The following is a 16,226-nucleotide window of genomic DNA, read 5'->3' as shown; positions in this document are numbered from 1 at the left end:
TGGAGCTCAAAAAAATGGTACCCAAAGTATCTCGCCTTGGCATGCTGACTACTTTGAACTGAAGTGAAGAGGCTCCAAAGCAGGATCCCCTCTTTCTCTGCTGGGTTCCTGTCTTCTGTCTTTCTACATACAATCTGGTTCCTTTGTCCAGTTGCACGTCTATGCAGCTGTCCAGTCTTTATAAAGACTAAACATAAAAGCGAACAGCTTTCTGTGAGCTATGGGGTTGCTTCTGAAGACTCCACCGTCCCATAAAACTACATTTCAATCCATTTGTTGTGCTTTTCTCTTGCCCATCTGCCTCTTGCTACATTGTCACGTGAAGACTCAGATCTTATCTCAGGATTGAGCCTGGCGCAGATGGTCACAGAGGTCACTAGTCTTGATAAGCACCCTCTCAGGATCCCCCCCTAGAATCTTCCAAGAGTTTTCTGGCTCTATGATTCAACACACTCCCCTCCGCTGAGTGCCTAGGAACTCCCTGCTGGCTCCACTCAACCCGTATCTCCATCCTGGCTGGAACACGTAGAAGGTATAACTGATCTCTGGGACAGCAGAGGCGTTTGCTTGCTCCAGTGTCCCATAGCTAATCTCCAATGTTAGTGCTTAGGAAAGCAAAAGTTGTCACAGCATAATGTTGACCCGTGAACCCCACCCCTTGTTTATACAAGGTGTCCCTGTGCAAATACTCTTCCATTATTAGACCAGCCCTTTCCTGGGAACCACTTCATCTTCCCTCTGTTCCTGATGATCCTCCAATGATGGAAATATACAGACAGATAAAGAGAAACACAGGTACTTGGGTAAGGCAGGCAGTGAAGTTGAAGAGCTGATCTCTCTCTCTCTCTCTCTCTCTCTCTCTCTCTCTCTCTCGTAATCCATTCACTAAGAAGAATCTGGCAAAAACTGTAGAGAGAAAATTGACAGGACACAAAAGGCTCTTCAAAGAAAGGTGATTTGAATATCAAAGGAGAAGGAAAAGGCCCTCAGGAAACCGATGAAACTCTTGAATAGGATTTTGCAAAAATATCTCAATCTTCCTGTCTTTGAATGTAAAATGAAGAGAGCCATACTGTGTATTATATAATAGCGTCAACAGCTAATGCCCCCCCCCCAAAATGGACTCATGTTTTTAGGCTAAGAATGAATACATCATTATCCATCCCACATCCACTTTATAAAGTACGTAGGAATTATTTTTCTGGTTTGTTTGAAGCTTTGTTTGAAGATGAAGTTGCCCTGTGACTCACTGACATCTTAGAAGAGCTTAGACGGCAGGGTGAGGAGGTGCCAGACAGAAGGCCGATCCAAAGAAGGAGAAGAAAAATGTTAGGTGGTAGTAGCAGCCAACAGGATGTGGACTGGAACCCTTCCTGTTGTCTCAGGTGTCCGCGCTGCTTCAAAGTGAACGCATGGCGAGCATTCTGAAGAGAAGAGCCGAACGAAGCCCGTCTGCTGGCTAAGGAGGGGCGGAAGGTAGGAGGCCTCTGTGATAGTGAGCTCTGTGGTGGAAGCTTACAAAGGGAACTAGCTCAGTTTGTCACTTCATCAAAAAGGGTATCCCCTCTCGTAAGCAAGCGAAGAGGGCATCCTTAAAGACTGTCGGCCTGTAAGGACTTTAAATGCTACAAGCCAAAGTGAATAAAAGATGCTCTCCGGCCCAACATTTATTTGGGTTATACATTCTAATGTATTTATTTCAAAGTTATTCCTCCCTGTTGTAGTTATCCCCGAAATCCCTACATTCAAGAGGCCAAGGCAGGAGGATCATGAGTTCAAAGTCAGCATAAGCTATGTAATGAGATCATGCCTTAAAAAGAGAAAGAGGTTTACCATTTTATGGCCATAATCTAACAGACTCTCCTGGGGGGCTCTGGATAGAAATAAAGTAATTCCAGCTGAGATGATCAAATACACTAATTTTGAATGTGTATCTGGGGGTTGACTTTGTGTTGAGCATCTTTGAACTTGCCAATCCAGAATAAAGGAGTTGCCTGTTTTTTACAATGGGGATCAATAAAATGTTAAAAAGTCATGGATTTTTAACTCCAAAACAGTTTAAGTTTGACTTCCATTCAAGAGCTGGATCTTGGGCTGGAGAGCTGACTCAGCAGTTAAGAGTACACACCGCTCATGCAGAGGACCTAAGTTCAGTCCCCAGTGCCCACACTGGGAGGCTCACAGCCTCCTGTAACTCTAGCTCCAAGGTATCCGATACTCTCTTCTAGCATCCATGGGTACTCCACTCACATGTACATACACACACAGAGGTACACATGGGTATAACATGACAAAAAAAATAAGTGTTCTCAACTCAGCAGCACACATACTGAAATCAGAATGATACAGAGATTAGCATGGTCCCTGCTCAAGGATGACATATAAATGTATGAAACATTCCATATTTTAATAAATAGGGACTAGAGAGATGGTTTAATGCATAAAGCATTGGTTGCTCTTCCAGAGGACTAGGATTTGGTTCCCAGCACCCACATAGCTGTTTACAACTGCCTGGAACCCCAATCCCAGGGGATCCAATACCCTCTTCTGGCCTCTGTGGGCACCCTACCCATGTGATGCATAGACATGCATACAAGCAAAATACCCACACATATAAAAATAAGGAAAAACAAATTCAAATCTTTTTTTTAAATGTTGGATCTTCTTGAGCCTGAAGTTGCCGAGGCAGATGGAGCAGCTGTGTTTCTGGATGATGTATATGAAATTAAATCAGCATCATCATGTGTCAAGCAATCCATAAACTGCAAGCCTGGACGCTGTTCGTGCTCAGAGAAACTGCCTGGATTGCACGGGACGTTTAGCCTAGGAAACTGTCCTAAACTATCTCTTATCCTGTCCTCCACTTGCGATGCATTTTAGCATGGAATCCAGCATATTCATTTTGTTTGCCATAGGCTGTGGGATATGAGTGCTGGACACAGAGCTGGGCTTCCCTGGGCTTGACCCCTGGTGCACTCAGGTATTATAGCCACGCAGCCTCTTGCCTTCTTGTTCTTGGCTGCTTCCAGAACCACTTCTTAGCATTTATACCAGACTAGGTCAGTTTTCCTAGAGAACGGCCAGAAAGTGTAACAATTTGGGGCTCCTGTATTGACTTCGGGATCAAATGTGGTAGATCAGCTGGGGCAGGAAGGAGACAAAACACATCTACACTAATGCTGAGATTCTAGCTGGTTCTTTTCTTTCCAGAAGTTATCTTCCCAAAGAAGACTGTCTTGCATATTTTCTGTTGCTATAACAAAAGAATGAGGCCAGTACTTTGTAAAGAAAATAATTGCTTAGCTCAGCAAGCAATTTAGGAGGCTAAACACCAAACAAGATTAGAGGCAGTACCATGTGGATAAAGGTATTTGGTGCCAAGTCTGATGACTGGGTTCAGGGCTTGAAACCCACATGGTAGGAGAGAATGGACGCTGGCAGATTTTCAGTTTTCTTCTGGCACATACAGACACACCCCCAACACACACACACACACACACACACACACACACTATTGTTTTTTTTTAGCAGGAAAGTCCAACCAACGTCAGGCATCCTCATCTGTTTGCCCTCAGGCGAGAGCTACATGGTTGCGTTGCAATATGGAAGAGGCATCATGGCGAGTCTACTCGCCAGAGGGAGAGATCACAGATAAACCAGGAAGCCAGATGTGTCAGGGACCACACTTGCTCTTTTACATCAGCTTGTTCTTGAGACTAACAACTTGCCAGAACCAACCAGTCCCTTCCGAGGATTGCTATTCCCCGTACCCTAACCTTCCACCAGGCTCCACCTTTTAAACACTCTTGCCGCTTCAACATTGCTACGCTTGAGCCTAAGCATCCTGCCCATGAGCCTTTGCGCTGCATACTCGATCAATAGCAGAGTCCCTGCCCATGCCAAGGTGCACTGGAGACATGTCTTTGCCTCATGGCTTCTGCGATTAAAAAAAAAAAAAAAAAACCAACACAGTTATAGTTTATATTTCTTAAGCTTCCAGGGAGCCAGATTCATTGTGAGTTGACAGACACCGGCAGAGATCCCTAGTCCTGCTACTGAGAACACTCCCCTCCTCCCGGGTGGAGCCAATGCCTCCCGGTCCCATCTGGATGGTGTCAGCAACTCTTTCCCCTCATGAAAACCGCAGATGAACATACGTTTGGGTTTTTCCACCTCTTAAATTTGGAAGCAAAGTGAAGCACGCAGGGTGAGGGCCCAGTGAGTTTGCCGGACTGATTATTTGGCTTCGTCTAACTCTTGGTCTCATGGGAAGCAAAGAAAAGCAGCTTTGGTAAAAATTAGATCAGACATTTTCCTTTCTATAAACACAGCCTGAAAAAAATGTAAACCAGCTGAGCTGGCAGGGCCTTTGCCCGCCCTGAATGCACACACTTATGGTATCAAAAGTTACTTAGAGACATTTCAACTTGGGTTTCCTCTGGCTCAATGGGGAAGAGAGAAACAGGATAAAATTGGACCTCTGTACCGTCCAGCGTTCGCTGTTGAAAACAGAACCCCATGCCACAGAGCTCTGGCTGTGTTCCAGACTGCAATGGGGCTTCCCTGGCCCTGGGCTCTCGGGCAGATGCTGCACCTGGCTTGATATTTCAGAGAAGGTCTTGAACAGCGAGGTATTCTTCTGGAAACTTCCCGTCTGAAGTGTGCAGTCATGATTACGCAGGCCGCCTCCCTCAACAACAAGAGTTAACTAGGGTTAGTTAGCAGATTTCTGCATTGTTTATAACCGTATGCAGTGAGGCTTCGGTCAGATGCTGTATTCTGTAACTGTTCTCAGCACAGAAAAGCCGCCGAGTAGAGCATTCGCTTCCTTGTGACATACAGTTCAGACTGTGTTTGAAAGACAAAACTGGGGGCGATGCTTGGACTCCAGGGTCTATTACTGTTCTGTCTGGCCTGTGGAGGGCTGCTTTTCTTCACATACGGCAGTTGGCACGCCTTCAGAGAAGCGGTGCCTTTCAGGCTGGCCTAGGATGCCTTCTTTGGTCTTTGCCACAGAACTCGTCATTAAGGAATCACCAAAGGGTGTGATCTGTCACCGAACAATTGGACGCCGGGAACGAGGAAGGAGGCAGCAATCTGGAGAAATGTAGAGAAATGAGGGGTGCAGCAGAAGCAAGGTTGTGGTCCCTAGGAGACTCTGGAGCCATCTCCAAGGGGAAGAGCTTAGGAAGGAGGATTTGGTTCCTTAGCAGAGGGAACGTGTACGCATGTTGAGGCCACCTGAAGCCCACACACAGATGAGGAACCGTGGGAAAAGATTCCATTTTCAGAAACCCAGGCAGCATCAGAGAATGACTTGGACCTGTGACACAGGGGCTGCTTCTGTGTCTCAGCTGTGCCTCTCGGAGATGCTGTCCTGGGCCTCAAAGGGTCAGTCTCTGGATGTGGAGACTTGCCTCCAGGCCTCCCCTGTGCTCTCAAGCCACTGCTACCCAGTACCTGGTCCTTGGGAGAGTCCAGCCAATAGCAAAGCTGTCTTTATAGCAACAGAGGATACATGTATTGATGGTACGGGCTGGTTTCTCGCCCCTGAATGTAAGTTTTACCTTGAAAAGAATCCAGATAATATCACTTATTTTTTTGTTTCGTTTTGTTTTGTTTTTTGGTTTGGCAAAAATGGTGGGGAAAAGTTCTCAATAAGGAAAATAAATATGGAAAATACATATATCTGTAATTTATTAAAAACAAAGGATGCCGTTCACTTCAGAAGCATAGATAGGAACACAGATGGCCTGCCAATTTGTGAATCATTCTGTATTTTAAACAAAAAAGGTAAAAATACAATAGATTGACAGTGGCTAAGACAGAAGTATACAAAGAAACATGCCTAGCTAAATGTACGGTTTTCAGCTTCTTTGTATGTTAGAAATTCTTATGATAAAATATTAGGGAGGAAATACCAGCTCGCTCAGATTTGGAACATTGCAGGGTATAAAAATACAGGTCTAATCTTGAAATTTGCAGGCAAATGGATGGAACTAGAAAAAAAAACATCCTGAGTGAGGTAACCCAGATCCAGAAAGACAAACACAGTATGCACTCACTCATAAGTGGATATTGGACGTAAAGAAAAAGATAAGCAGACTACAGTCCACAACCCCAAAGAAGCTAGGTAACAAGGAGAACCCTAAGAGGGACACACATGCATTTCACTGGGAAGGGGAAATAGGTAAGATCTCCTGAGTAAGTTGGGAGGGGAGGGGGAAGGAGGGGAAAGGAAAACATGAGGGAACAGGATGGTTGAGTTGGAGAAGGGACAGAGAGGGAGAGCAAGGAAAGATATCTTGATAGAGGAAGCCATTATGGGTTTAAGGAGAAACTTGGTGCTAGGGACATTCCCAGGAATCCCAACTAAGACTCCAAGCAATAGTGGAGAGGGAGCCTGAACTGGCCTTCCCCTGTAATCAGATTGATGACTACCTTTACGGTCATCATAGAACCTTCATCTAGCAACTGATGGAGGCAGATGCAGTGAGTCACAGCTAAGCACTGGGATGAGCTCCCAGGGTCCAGTCATAGAGAGGAAGAAGGGATTATATGAACAAAGGGGTCAAGACCTGGGGAAACCCACAGAGACAGCTGACCCGAGCTAGTGGGAAATTATTGACTCTGAACTGACAGCTGGGGAACATACATAGAACCAAACTAGGCCCTCTGAATGTGGGTGACGGTTGTGTGGCTTGGGTAGTCTGTGAGGCCACTGGCAGTGGGACCAGAATTTATCCCTAGTGCTTGAAGAACTGGCTTTTTGGAGCCCATTCTCTATGTAGGGATACCTTGCTCAACCTCCATACAGGAGGGAGAGGGGCTTGGTCCTGCCTCAGCTTGATATGTCAGGCTTGTCCTCCCAATGGGAAGCCTTACCCTTTCTGATGAGTGGATGGGGGTTTAGGTGAGAGGAAGTGGGGAGCAGGAGGAGGGGAGGGAGGGGAAAGTGGGATTGGCATCTAAAATGAAAAAAAAAACACAAAAACTACAGGTCTACTAGATTCGAACTGTCTGCTGGGGACTCTGTTGTCTCATCTGTTCTCATAACTACCTAGGAGGTAAGTTCTCGTGCCTTCACTTTGTGGGGGGTAAACTCAGAGACACGGGGTGCATAAGATGTTTCTCAGAATCAGGTGCTGGCAAATGAAAGAATCAGGATTTGAACCACATTGACCAACTCCAGGACCCAAGGCGTGGCCCCAGCATCACACTTGGGAAGCAGATGAGCTTGCTGTGGCCTAGCCATGGCTCTTGCAGTTTGAGGAAAGTGGAGCGGATATAAACTGGGGCTATATGTGAACTCTTCATTCTCTTTAATGGATCTTGCCTAGGGTGGGCACTTCAATTGCTCTTAATTTTTTTTATATTTATTTATTTATTATGTATACAATATTCTGTCTGTGTGTATGCCTGCAGGCCAGAAGAGGGCACCAGACCCCATTACAGATGGTTGTGAGCCACCATGTGGTCGCTGGGAATTGAACTCATGACCTTTGGAAGAGCAGGCAATGCTCTTAACCTCTGAGCCATCTTTCCAGCCCCGCTCTTAATTTTTAATGGCTATGCAAACTACCACCTGAGAGTTTTATTCCATTTCCACCTCACTTTTCTTCCTTCTTTCAAACAAATTTATGTTTGTAACATTTTGACACAAAGGAAAAGCTTGTAGTATTTTTTTAAAAGAGTGATTTTTCCCTCCTCAAAGACAAATTGTTCTTCATGTGACACATACATAGGAGCTATAAAATTGTCCTTGCTTTTACAGTGATAAATGTAAAATTCTTCAGTGAAACAAGGTCTGAGAGGACTTTTTTTTCAACAGTAAGAAAGATGTAATTTACTGGCATACAAAGAACCAAATGAGCACGCCCCGTGTAGAAAAGGATATTTTCACAAACCCAGCAATTTTCTTCATCCCATCTCCTGATAGTGATCAAAGCACACCATGGGCCATTAAATGTGATACCCTTGTACACATGCACCCATTAGTCTGTGAACCACAAGGGCATGCAAACAAAAGAATGGAAGAATTATTCTATAGTAGGGTGCAGGGACCCGAATGACAGTGGCTGGATTAAGACTGTACTCTTGCTGGGCAGTGGTGGTGCACGTCTTTATCCCAGCACTCAGAAGGCAGAGATGGAGGAACTCTGAGTTCAAGGTCAGCCTTGTCTATAGAGCGAGTTCCAAGGCATCCAGGGTTACACAGAGGTTTAGAGAGAAACCCTATCTCTAAACAACAAAACAACAACAAAAGACCACATTCTCATTCGTAGGAGCAGCGTCAAGAATGGTGTAGCAGGCTCATGATTTAGCAGACTGTTATTTTCTGAGACGGGAGCACATCGTCTGTTGGTCGTCCGCCCATCACACTGGAGACTCATCTGCATCATTGGGAAGCCCTGCTCACAGAAGGCTTTTGAGGCTCACTAAGTGATGCGCAACTGATCACCTGCACCCCAACCCTCTATGCCCAGCCACCTTCAAGCCAAAGAGGGCCTTGTCTGCAGACTCGATTTGTCACCTATGGCAGACATTCTCTCATCTGCTATTGTCTTACGAAAGACGTATGAGATGCCCTCCAATGGCTCTGTTTCTTCTTGTCCCCTTGGTGTTTCTCTGGTGGTGGGGGAACTGAGTAATGTGAGCAGCAAGCTCCACTCAGCTCCTTGGTCCAGTTTTCAGCTCCCTCATAGTTTCTGAAAAGGAAAAAACATTATTATAAGTAAAATAGCTCTATTATTTCACTTCCAAATACCTCCTGCTTAAGGTCTGCACCCTTTTGCAGCGCCTCAGGAGAGCAAATGGTCAGCATGGGGACCAGACTTCAAGGACTGGGAACCCCGGGTCAGTCTTGGGACCCACAGCTACCTGGTTACACAACACACCTTTGTGGCAACAGAAAGCTATCTCCCAAATCCAGTTTGTTGCAGGATTTCTATTACTTATTTCCTTTTTTACACTTTTCAAAAGAAAGGGAGGAGACTGCTCTTAAATTTAGGAAAAAAGAATTAAAACTAATCCAATCTCAACATCTATCTGCCCTGAAATAAAGGGCAGGAAGAATTTAAAAGGAATCCCAGGTTCCCAGAACAAAGAACTGATAAATGTTTAATGAGAAGGGAATTATAATTACCATGATTTGATTGCTATATATTATATATGTTATGATTTAGTTATGACATGTACACTCCAAAAGGCTTGGTGTTGAAGGCTTGGTCCCCACCAGATGATGCAGTTGAGAGCAGACTAGACCACCATGAGGGACTTAGAAACACAGACTTGGAAACACCCAATCTAACCCCCTTCTCTTAAAAAAAAAACCCTACATTTTATCACTTTAAACATTTTTAAATATATCATTAAATTCACTGGATTTAAGTCTATTTACAGTACTGAGCTAGTGTCTCCATTACTCTCAAGAACTTATCAATATCTCAAACTGACTCCACACCTGTGCTGGCTGACTTTCTGTCAGCTTGACACAAGCTGAAGTCATGCAAGAGGAGAGAACCCCAACTGAGAAATTGCCTCCATAAGATCAGGCAGTAGGCAAACCTGTAGGGCAGTTTCTTAATGATCAATCATCTTAGTTTTGGTGGTGGAGGGCCCAACCCATTGTGGGTGATGCTATCCCTGGGTTGGTGGTCCTGGGTTCTAAAATAAAACAGATTGAGCACACCATGATGAGCTAGCCAGTAAGCAACACTCCTCTGTGGCCTCTGCATCAGCTCCAGCCTCCAGGTTCCTCCCTTGTTTGAGTTCCTGCCATGACTTCCTTCAATGATGGACTGCAATGTGGAAGTGGAAGCCCAACTTACTTTCCTCCCCAACTTACTTTTTGGTCATGGTGTTTCATTGCAACAATAGAAACCCTGATTCAAGCAATTCACATTAAATAACATAACCTCCTTTCATAACAATGATGAAATCTAAGCAGACCCAATGTCTTAACTAGGACAAGGGCTTCCAGTCTCGCAATGAAGGTTTCTATCCCTTACAAAATCTGGGTCCTTAAAATGAGAGTTTAGAGAAAGCATAAAGCTTCAACAGTGGTCTGTGGAGAAGGCAATAGACCCAAGGTCTTTCCAGTGTCTAATGCCGAATCAAACTGTAGGCAAGAACTCGCTCTTTTTCTGTGAGAAACTAAACTCCAATGCTCTGAACTGGACCTAACTTTGGCTCTATTTTCTTCCAGCCACACAAAGAAGATCTGTTGGCCAAGTTAGAGAGAGCGAGAAATCTGGACAGGAGAAATGACTTATGAGGTAAAAGTGAATAATGTTCGGACTTGATGATCTGAGTTCAGTCTCCAGGATCCACATGAAGGTGGAGGAGGGGACCAATTCCACAAAGAAGTCCCGTGACCTCCACATGGGATGCATGGGGTAAACACATGCATGTACATGCATGCACGCACACAGGTAAATATGTAAGAAAGGAATCCAATGTCTACCGTGTCATACAGCAATTCTGCTTTGTCCTCAGAGATATGATCACATGGGGTCTTCTTCACAATGTAGCTCTGACTAACTTGACATCTGTTAGGTAAACAAGGCTGCTCTTGAATTCCTGAGATCTGCCTGCTTCTGCCTCTCAAGTGCTGGGATTAAAGTCATGCACCACAACACCCAGCTTAGACATTTTATTATTATATAAAAAAACACCTTTATCCTATGAACTTCTCTGAAGCTCACAAACACTCGAGTTATAGTACTACTGCTGACGCTGCTATAATACAGATATGGGTCAAATATTAACATCTAATCCAAGCATCTTTTTCTTAAAAAGGAAAGATGAAAGACTTCTACTCTCAGTCTACTCTACCAAGCTCTGACCTCTATCATCACAGGTTGTTCAAGAAACCGGTTTGAATGCCAGTGTTGCTAGCTACTAACTCAACGATTTCATAGAAAATACCCCAATCTTTCAGCGTCAGAGGGTATAGCTGGGTGGGTTGTTGGAGACACGCCAGAACAGCATAAGTTGGTGGTGAGGATCCCTGGGGTTGGGTGAACTAGAGACCAGGCAGCTTAACTCCCGACCAGGAAACTGCCTGGGACAAGCACTCTGGCCTGGTAGTGACTAAGACCTCCTGCAATTTCTACCGACTCATTCTACAAAGAAGAGGAACAGATCTGTCCCAAGGGCCTTAGTCCGAGCATGCCCCAGGATTGTCTACCACACCTATCAGTTCAAGGTCTGGTCATACGATCTCACCTAACTTTAAGGGAAGTTGAGAAATATAGTTCAAGACTAAATGTCCATGTCCCCTCTATACCTCTCGGGGGAAAAGAGCACACAGCATTTGGTATAGAGCTGAGGCTTATGGGGTTATAATGCACATAAAGTTTTAGACTGGTCCCTGAAACAAAGTAGAACGCATATCCATGGTTTCAGTATTATTCTCTCATCCGATAGGAGTTGGAAAAGAAAGCTTTTCTCAAAACGGGACACAAAATGACCCTTTCTGGGACAAAATGTACTGACCTCATGATTGCAACCTAGCCAGCTTCTGTGGGCAGCTGTGTCTCACTTCCCTAAAAGTCTCTATGCCTCTGTCTCCAGGAACTTCTAGAATATTCTCTGGAGTGATGGTCTAGATAGAGAAGCCCTGGAAAGAGGGCCAATACATCTTTGAAATGATTTCTTTATTTTGGGGGTGAACTGAAGGTAGACAGAGATAAGGGCTGGGCTCGGGCTGGAGCTCAGCCATGGGGTGCTTGTCTAGCATGTATGATGCTCTGCATACAACACGACATATGGCAGGTGTGGTGGACACTTCAAATCCTGGTATACTCAGGAGGCAGAGGCAGGAGAATCAGCTATGTATTAAGTTCTAGGTCAGTCTAGGCTACATAGCGACCCTGTCTCGAAGAAGATGAGAATGATAATGGATAAATGGGCATCAAATTCCCTAGTGTAATTTTGGCCACGGTGTGGATTCATGCGGACCTGGCACTGAGCCCCTTTATCCTGCTGGCAGCCTGGTGGGAGGGGATCTGGTAAGTGGCTGAGATTGACGGATTACAGCCATTCATTGCTTTATACAGGCTTGAGTCCCATTAGCCACAGAAATTTGCAACAAAAAATAAATGAAGTCTTTAATCATCAAGTCCCAGCAATTTAGTCTCCCAAGAAGGCAGAGCTCCTAATAAATAGCCTGGCAGAAGCCACAAGCAAGGGGTGGGCTGTGTCGCTTAGCTGGTGGAATGAATGAGCTTGAGAGACCACCCACAAGGCGATATGTCAGGGCAGCCAGTAAGCGGCTTGCTCATGACCTCAGCAGATGGGTTGCCAAGGAAACAGAATTCCCTGCTGTCCCTTCCCTGCCTCTTACCCCACCCACCCTTTGGACTAGCCAGATGTGTTCAAGGAATTGAGCCCCAGCCAAGGATAGCCCACCTGATCTTGGCTCAGCCACTTCTAAGCATTTCAGTGAATAATTAATTCACAGGCTCACCTCTTGGTGGTGAGCTTCCAGCTGTGGTCAATACAAGAATTGCCTGGGAAAGAAAAAGAAGCAGGAATAATTATACCCCTATATGGAATATGAGGAAAAGAGAGGGAACCCAGAAACATGTCTTACAAAGAAAGGGGGTGTCCCATTTAAGTGTGAGAGGACGCCTAAGGCTGGGCCCACACCTTCAAAGTAAAGAGGAGGCCACTCCAGGTATCCCAGGCTGGGATTCGCTCACTGAAAGATCCAGGAAGTTGGAGCTTGCTTTTTCTCATTTTTTTTTCTCGTCTAGACTAACCTAGATATTTTCCTCCTCATTCCACTTGTCCAGCCAACTTAGAGGGAACTCAGTTAGCTGTCCTTTTTTTCTAACAAGTTCAAATCTCAAATCCAAGGGCTCTGCCTCCCAGAGGTCCAAGCTGTCTGGCGCATCCCAAGGCCACCTCCTGGTGACGAGGGAATCTGTGCCACATTGGAAGGAATCAAGCTAATGCCATGTGATCTACAAGCTAAAAGCCAGACAAACACCACCATGGATTTCCAAGGAATGTACCCAAAAAGAAGAAACCTACACCGGAACGTTTAAAACTCTGCTATGGTATCCATGGAAACTGGAGGAAACATAACCTGCCAGCCTTCCTTCTGGCTGTGGAGGCAAGCCAGGGTGAAGCTGGGCTAGGCAGTGTCAGCGATATCTCTGCAGTCTGTAAGATGCAGGCAAGCACTGGGGTGTTTCCACTTTGGCCTGAAGCCCCAGAGTCTTTCCATCGTGGAGAGATCCTGGGAAATAGATCAGTAGTGGAAAGTGGTTTGTATCACTGATCTCATGACATTTTAATCAAAAGCTGGACGTGGCTAGCTAGTATTTGAAGACGTCTGTAGACGTTCTAAAAAGCAGTTCCCAGCTTTCCTGACCATTAACTCTCCTGGAATTCCCAAGCAAAGTTTTGAAATTATACTACATAAAAGGCCAGAGAGAGTAGATCAAAGCAACTCAGTGCACTGGGACTTTTTAAACAGTGGCTTGAAAATCAAAGCAATGGGAGAGATTACAGCAATGGGAAGGGAGCTTCTCTGGGGCCTGGAGAGCTAGCTTAGTTGGCAGAGTGCTTGCCTAGCATGCACCAGGCCTAGACCCTATCCCCAGCACCCACCTGATGGTGTACAGCTGTAATCCCAGTGTGAGGCCATCTTCAGCTAGAGGGGACAATGCTAGCCTGCCTAAATGTGTGAGAAACTGCTTCACACAAAGATTGTTTTCTGGGGCAGGGGTGGGGTCCAGCACACAAGCAACCTTCAATTGACCTGTCAATTAGATCTTATTAGTAAGAACCAATTTAAAGATACACAGAGTTTGCCCATAGTTTCAGTACCACAAATCCTCATATTTTAAGTGTCACGTTAAGTGAGTTTTTTCTCAAAGCCTCCTGTCCATGTCGTCAGCTCTTAAGACTACCTCTTCCGCTGTACTCAGTCACACAGCTACACCCTGCGCACCAGAGGACTCAGTCACACAGCTACACCCTGCGCAGCCGCAGCCCTTACTAGGTAGCCTTATGATGTTGTTATGAATGACTTTTCATGTTATATATATATTTTACACAATATATATTTTATATTGTATACTAGTGTAAGTTCATCTTGAAGGGCCTTCCCAGGCTTAAAGCAGACTCGGGACTTGAAAGTACTCTATAAACATCCACTGGACGAATGAAAAGGATGGTGCTTTGGCATCCAGCTCTTGCATGGGAATCTAGGGGTTCCACAGTAGACAGTGAAACCAGGCTCTTGCTTTTGATATGCAAGATCTACTCTTTCTTTTCTCTCATTCAAATGCAAAGGTCTATCTGCACTGCGTGTGCCAGTTCCTAACATGTATCGATGCACACTGCTTTTGTGGTGCAGTCCATTTGGTTTCCAAATGAAAACTCAACAAATGTTATTTGCTTCATGGTCTTCAGGGATGGCCATGAAACCTTCTACCTCCCCACTACTAGCTCTTGTCCCTGACATAGCCTCCACCACTCCCTTCCCTACCTCTTCCCTCTTTTTCTCTCCCCTCCCCTCTCTCCTCTCCACTCTCTTCCACTCTTTCCCCCTCCTCTTTCCTCTTCTCTCTTCTCATCTCCTCTCCTTCCCATTCTCTCTTCACACCACTCCAGCATTTAGGAAATGGAGAAGTTGTCTCCGAGGGCCTAGCAGAAAGGACTGTATACTCCACATTCCTAGGGGCAATGCTTATATCCTAAGGGAATGGCATTCACTGAGCAATGACTCTATGTCTCTCCTCAGCTATTGGTAGACCCTTTTGAGTTGAGAATAGCAAACTTTGACTGCTCTGCCATAAATGAAACATCTATATAAACACCCTGCACCCCCAACAAAGGCTCAGGGAACACTTGGAAAGACAGGACTGGAAAGACAGTAAAAGCTAGGGAATGGAGAGGGGGCTGTGTAATGCTGTTTTCAGGACATGACATGGCTGTTAGACACATGGACACATAGCCAGCAACTGAAGTTACCTGCATAAAACCATCAGAAAATCAAGCTAGTTAAAACTTTTGGCATGGCATGGCCATCTAAGTGACTCCCAAAACACACAGCTTGTTGCTGTTGCCCTTGGTTACCTAGACAAGTATGTGAGTCCCTAGTGTCGAAGAAATGTGCTTCAATAAGAGAGCTCAGAAAGCCCTGAGTTGGAACTAACTTGAATGCCCCTCCCTGAGGACTAGCTTTCATGGCACTAGAAGGCACCATGTGTGTTTCTAAGTGAGACAGGCAACCAACAATCCTACCCAGCTATGACACCTGTGAAGTACAACAATGGTCAACGTGATACAGTAACCCTAAGGGTGTAGTAGTGGCATGCATACTGTGACAGTAACCAACAACTCTGGTTGGAAATAAGACCCCCTCAACAAGAGGAAACCATGCCTGGTACTGGAAACTTAGCCAACTACCCAGGGCTAGTGAGGTCATGGTTATTGAAGGAGAATCTACAGCAATCACCTTTTTACTGAACCGGCATAATCCATAACAACAACTATAAACATTTGCCTGTACCCACAGATAAGTATAGTCTTCAAACCGCTGAGGGAGTAGTCCCGAGTCAGAGACCTCTAGGGGACTGGGCCCAAGCCAGGGACCTCCACTAGAGCAGCCCAAGGCAGTGACCTCCACAGGAGCAGGCCTGAGCCAGTGACCTCAGCCAGAGCAGGCCTGAGGCAGCAACCTCCACAGGAACAGGCCTAAACCAGTGACTTATGCTGGAGCAGCCCAAGGCAGTGACCTCCACAGGAGCAGGTATGAAGCAGCAACCTCAGCCAGAGCAGGCCCAAGGCACTGACCCCCCCCCCCCCCACAGCAGCAGGCTTGAGCAAGTGACCTCCACCAAACCAGGCCCAAGGCAAAAACCCCCCATAGGAGCAGGAACGAGGGAACCACCACAGTGGGAGCAGGCCCTAGCCAGAGACTGGTGCAGATCAGGGAGAAACCAGCAACCTCCAAAGGAACAGGCCTGAGCCAGTGACCTCTGCCAGAGCAGGCCTAAGGCAGCAACTTCAGTGGGGGCAGACCCAAGCAAGCAACCTCCATGGGAGCAGGCCCAAATGATCCCTGGGATTGTAGAGCACCACCAGGAGTACTGAGTGACCTCCAGGAACACGGAGTGACCTCCGGGGTAACTGGAACCATGGCTCTGACTACACCATAAGGAGGAACAATCTGAGCCTTGGATCCATTGGCACCTGGCAGATTG

At 45.8% G+C, this 16,226-nt stretch overlaps 1 non-coding gene across 1 annotated transcript; it reads left to right on the top strand.

The window, feature by feature from the left end:
• The first annotated feature begins 2,303 nt into the window (after window positions 1-2,303).
• Window positions 2,304-2,409, top strand: LOC119810877. Its single transcript, XR_005284821.1, has one exon. It is a non-coding gene; the product is annotated as a U6 spliceosomal RNA (small nuclear RNA).
• The last annotated feature ends 13,817 nt before the right edge of the window (window positions 2,410-16,226 follow it).

This window comes from Arvicola amphibius, chromosome 3 (assembly GCF_903992535.2).
Source record: "Arvicola amphibius chromosome 3, mArvAmp1.2, whole genome shotgun sequence".
NCBI classification, from domain to species: Eukaryota; Metazoa; Chordata; class Mammalia; order Rodentia; family Cricetidae; genus Arvicola; species Arvicola amphibius.
The sequence above is the reverse complement of the archived record's forward strand: the minus strand, read 5'-3'. Positions and strand labels throughout refer to the sequence as shown.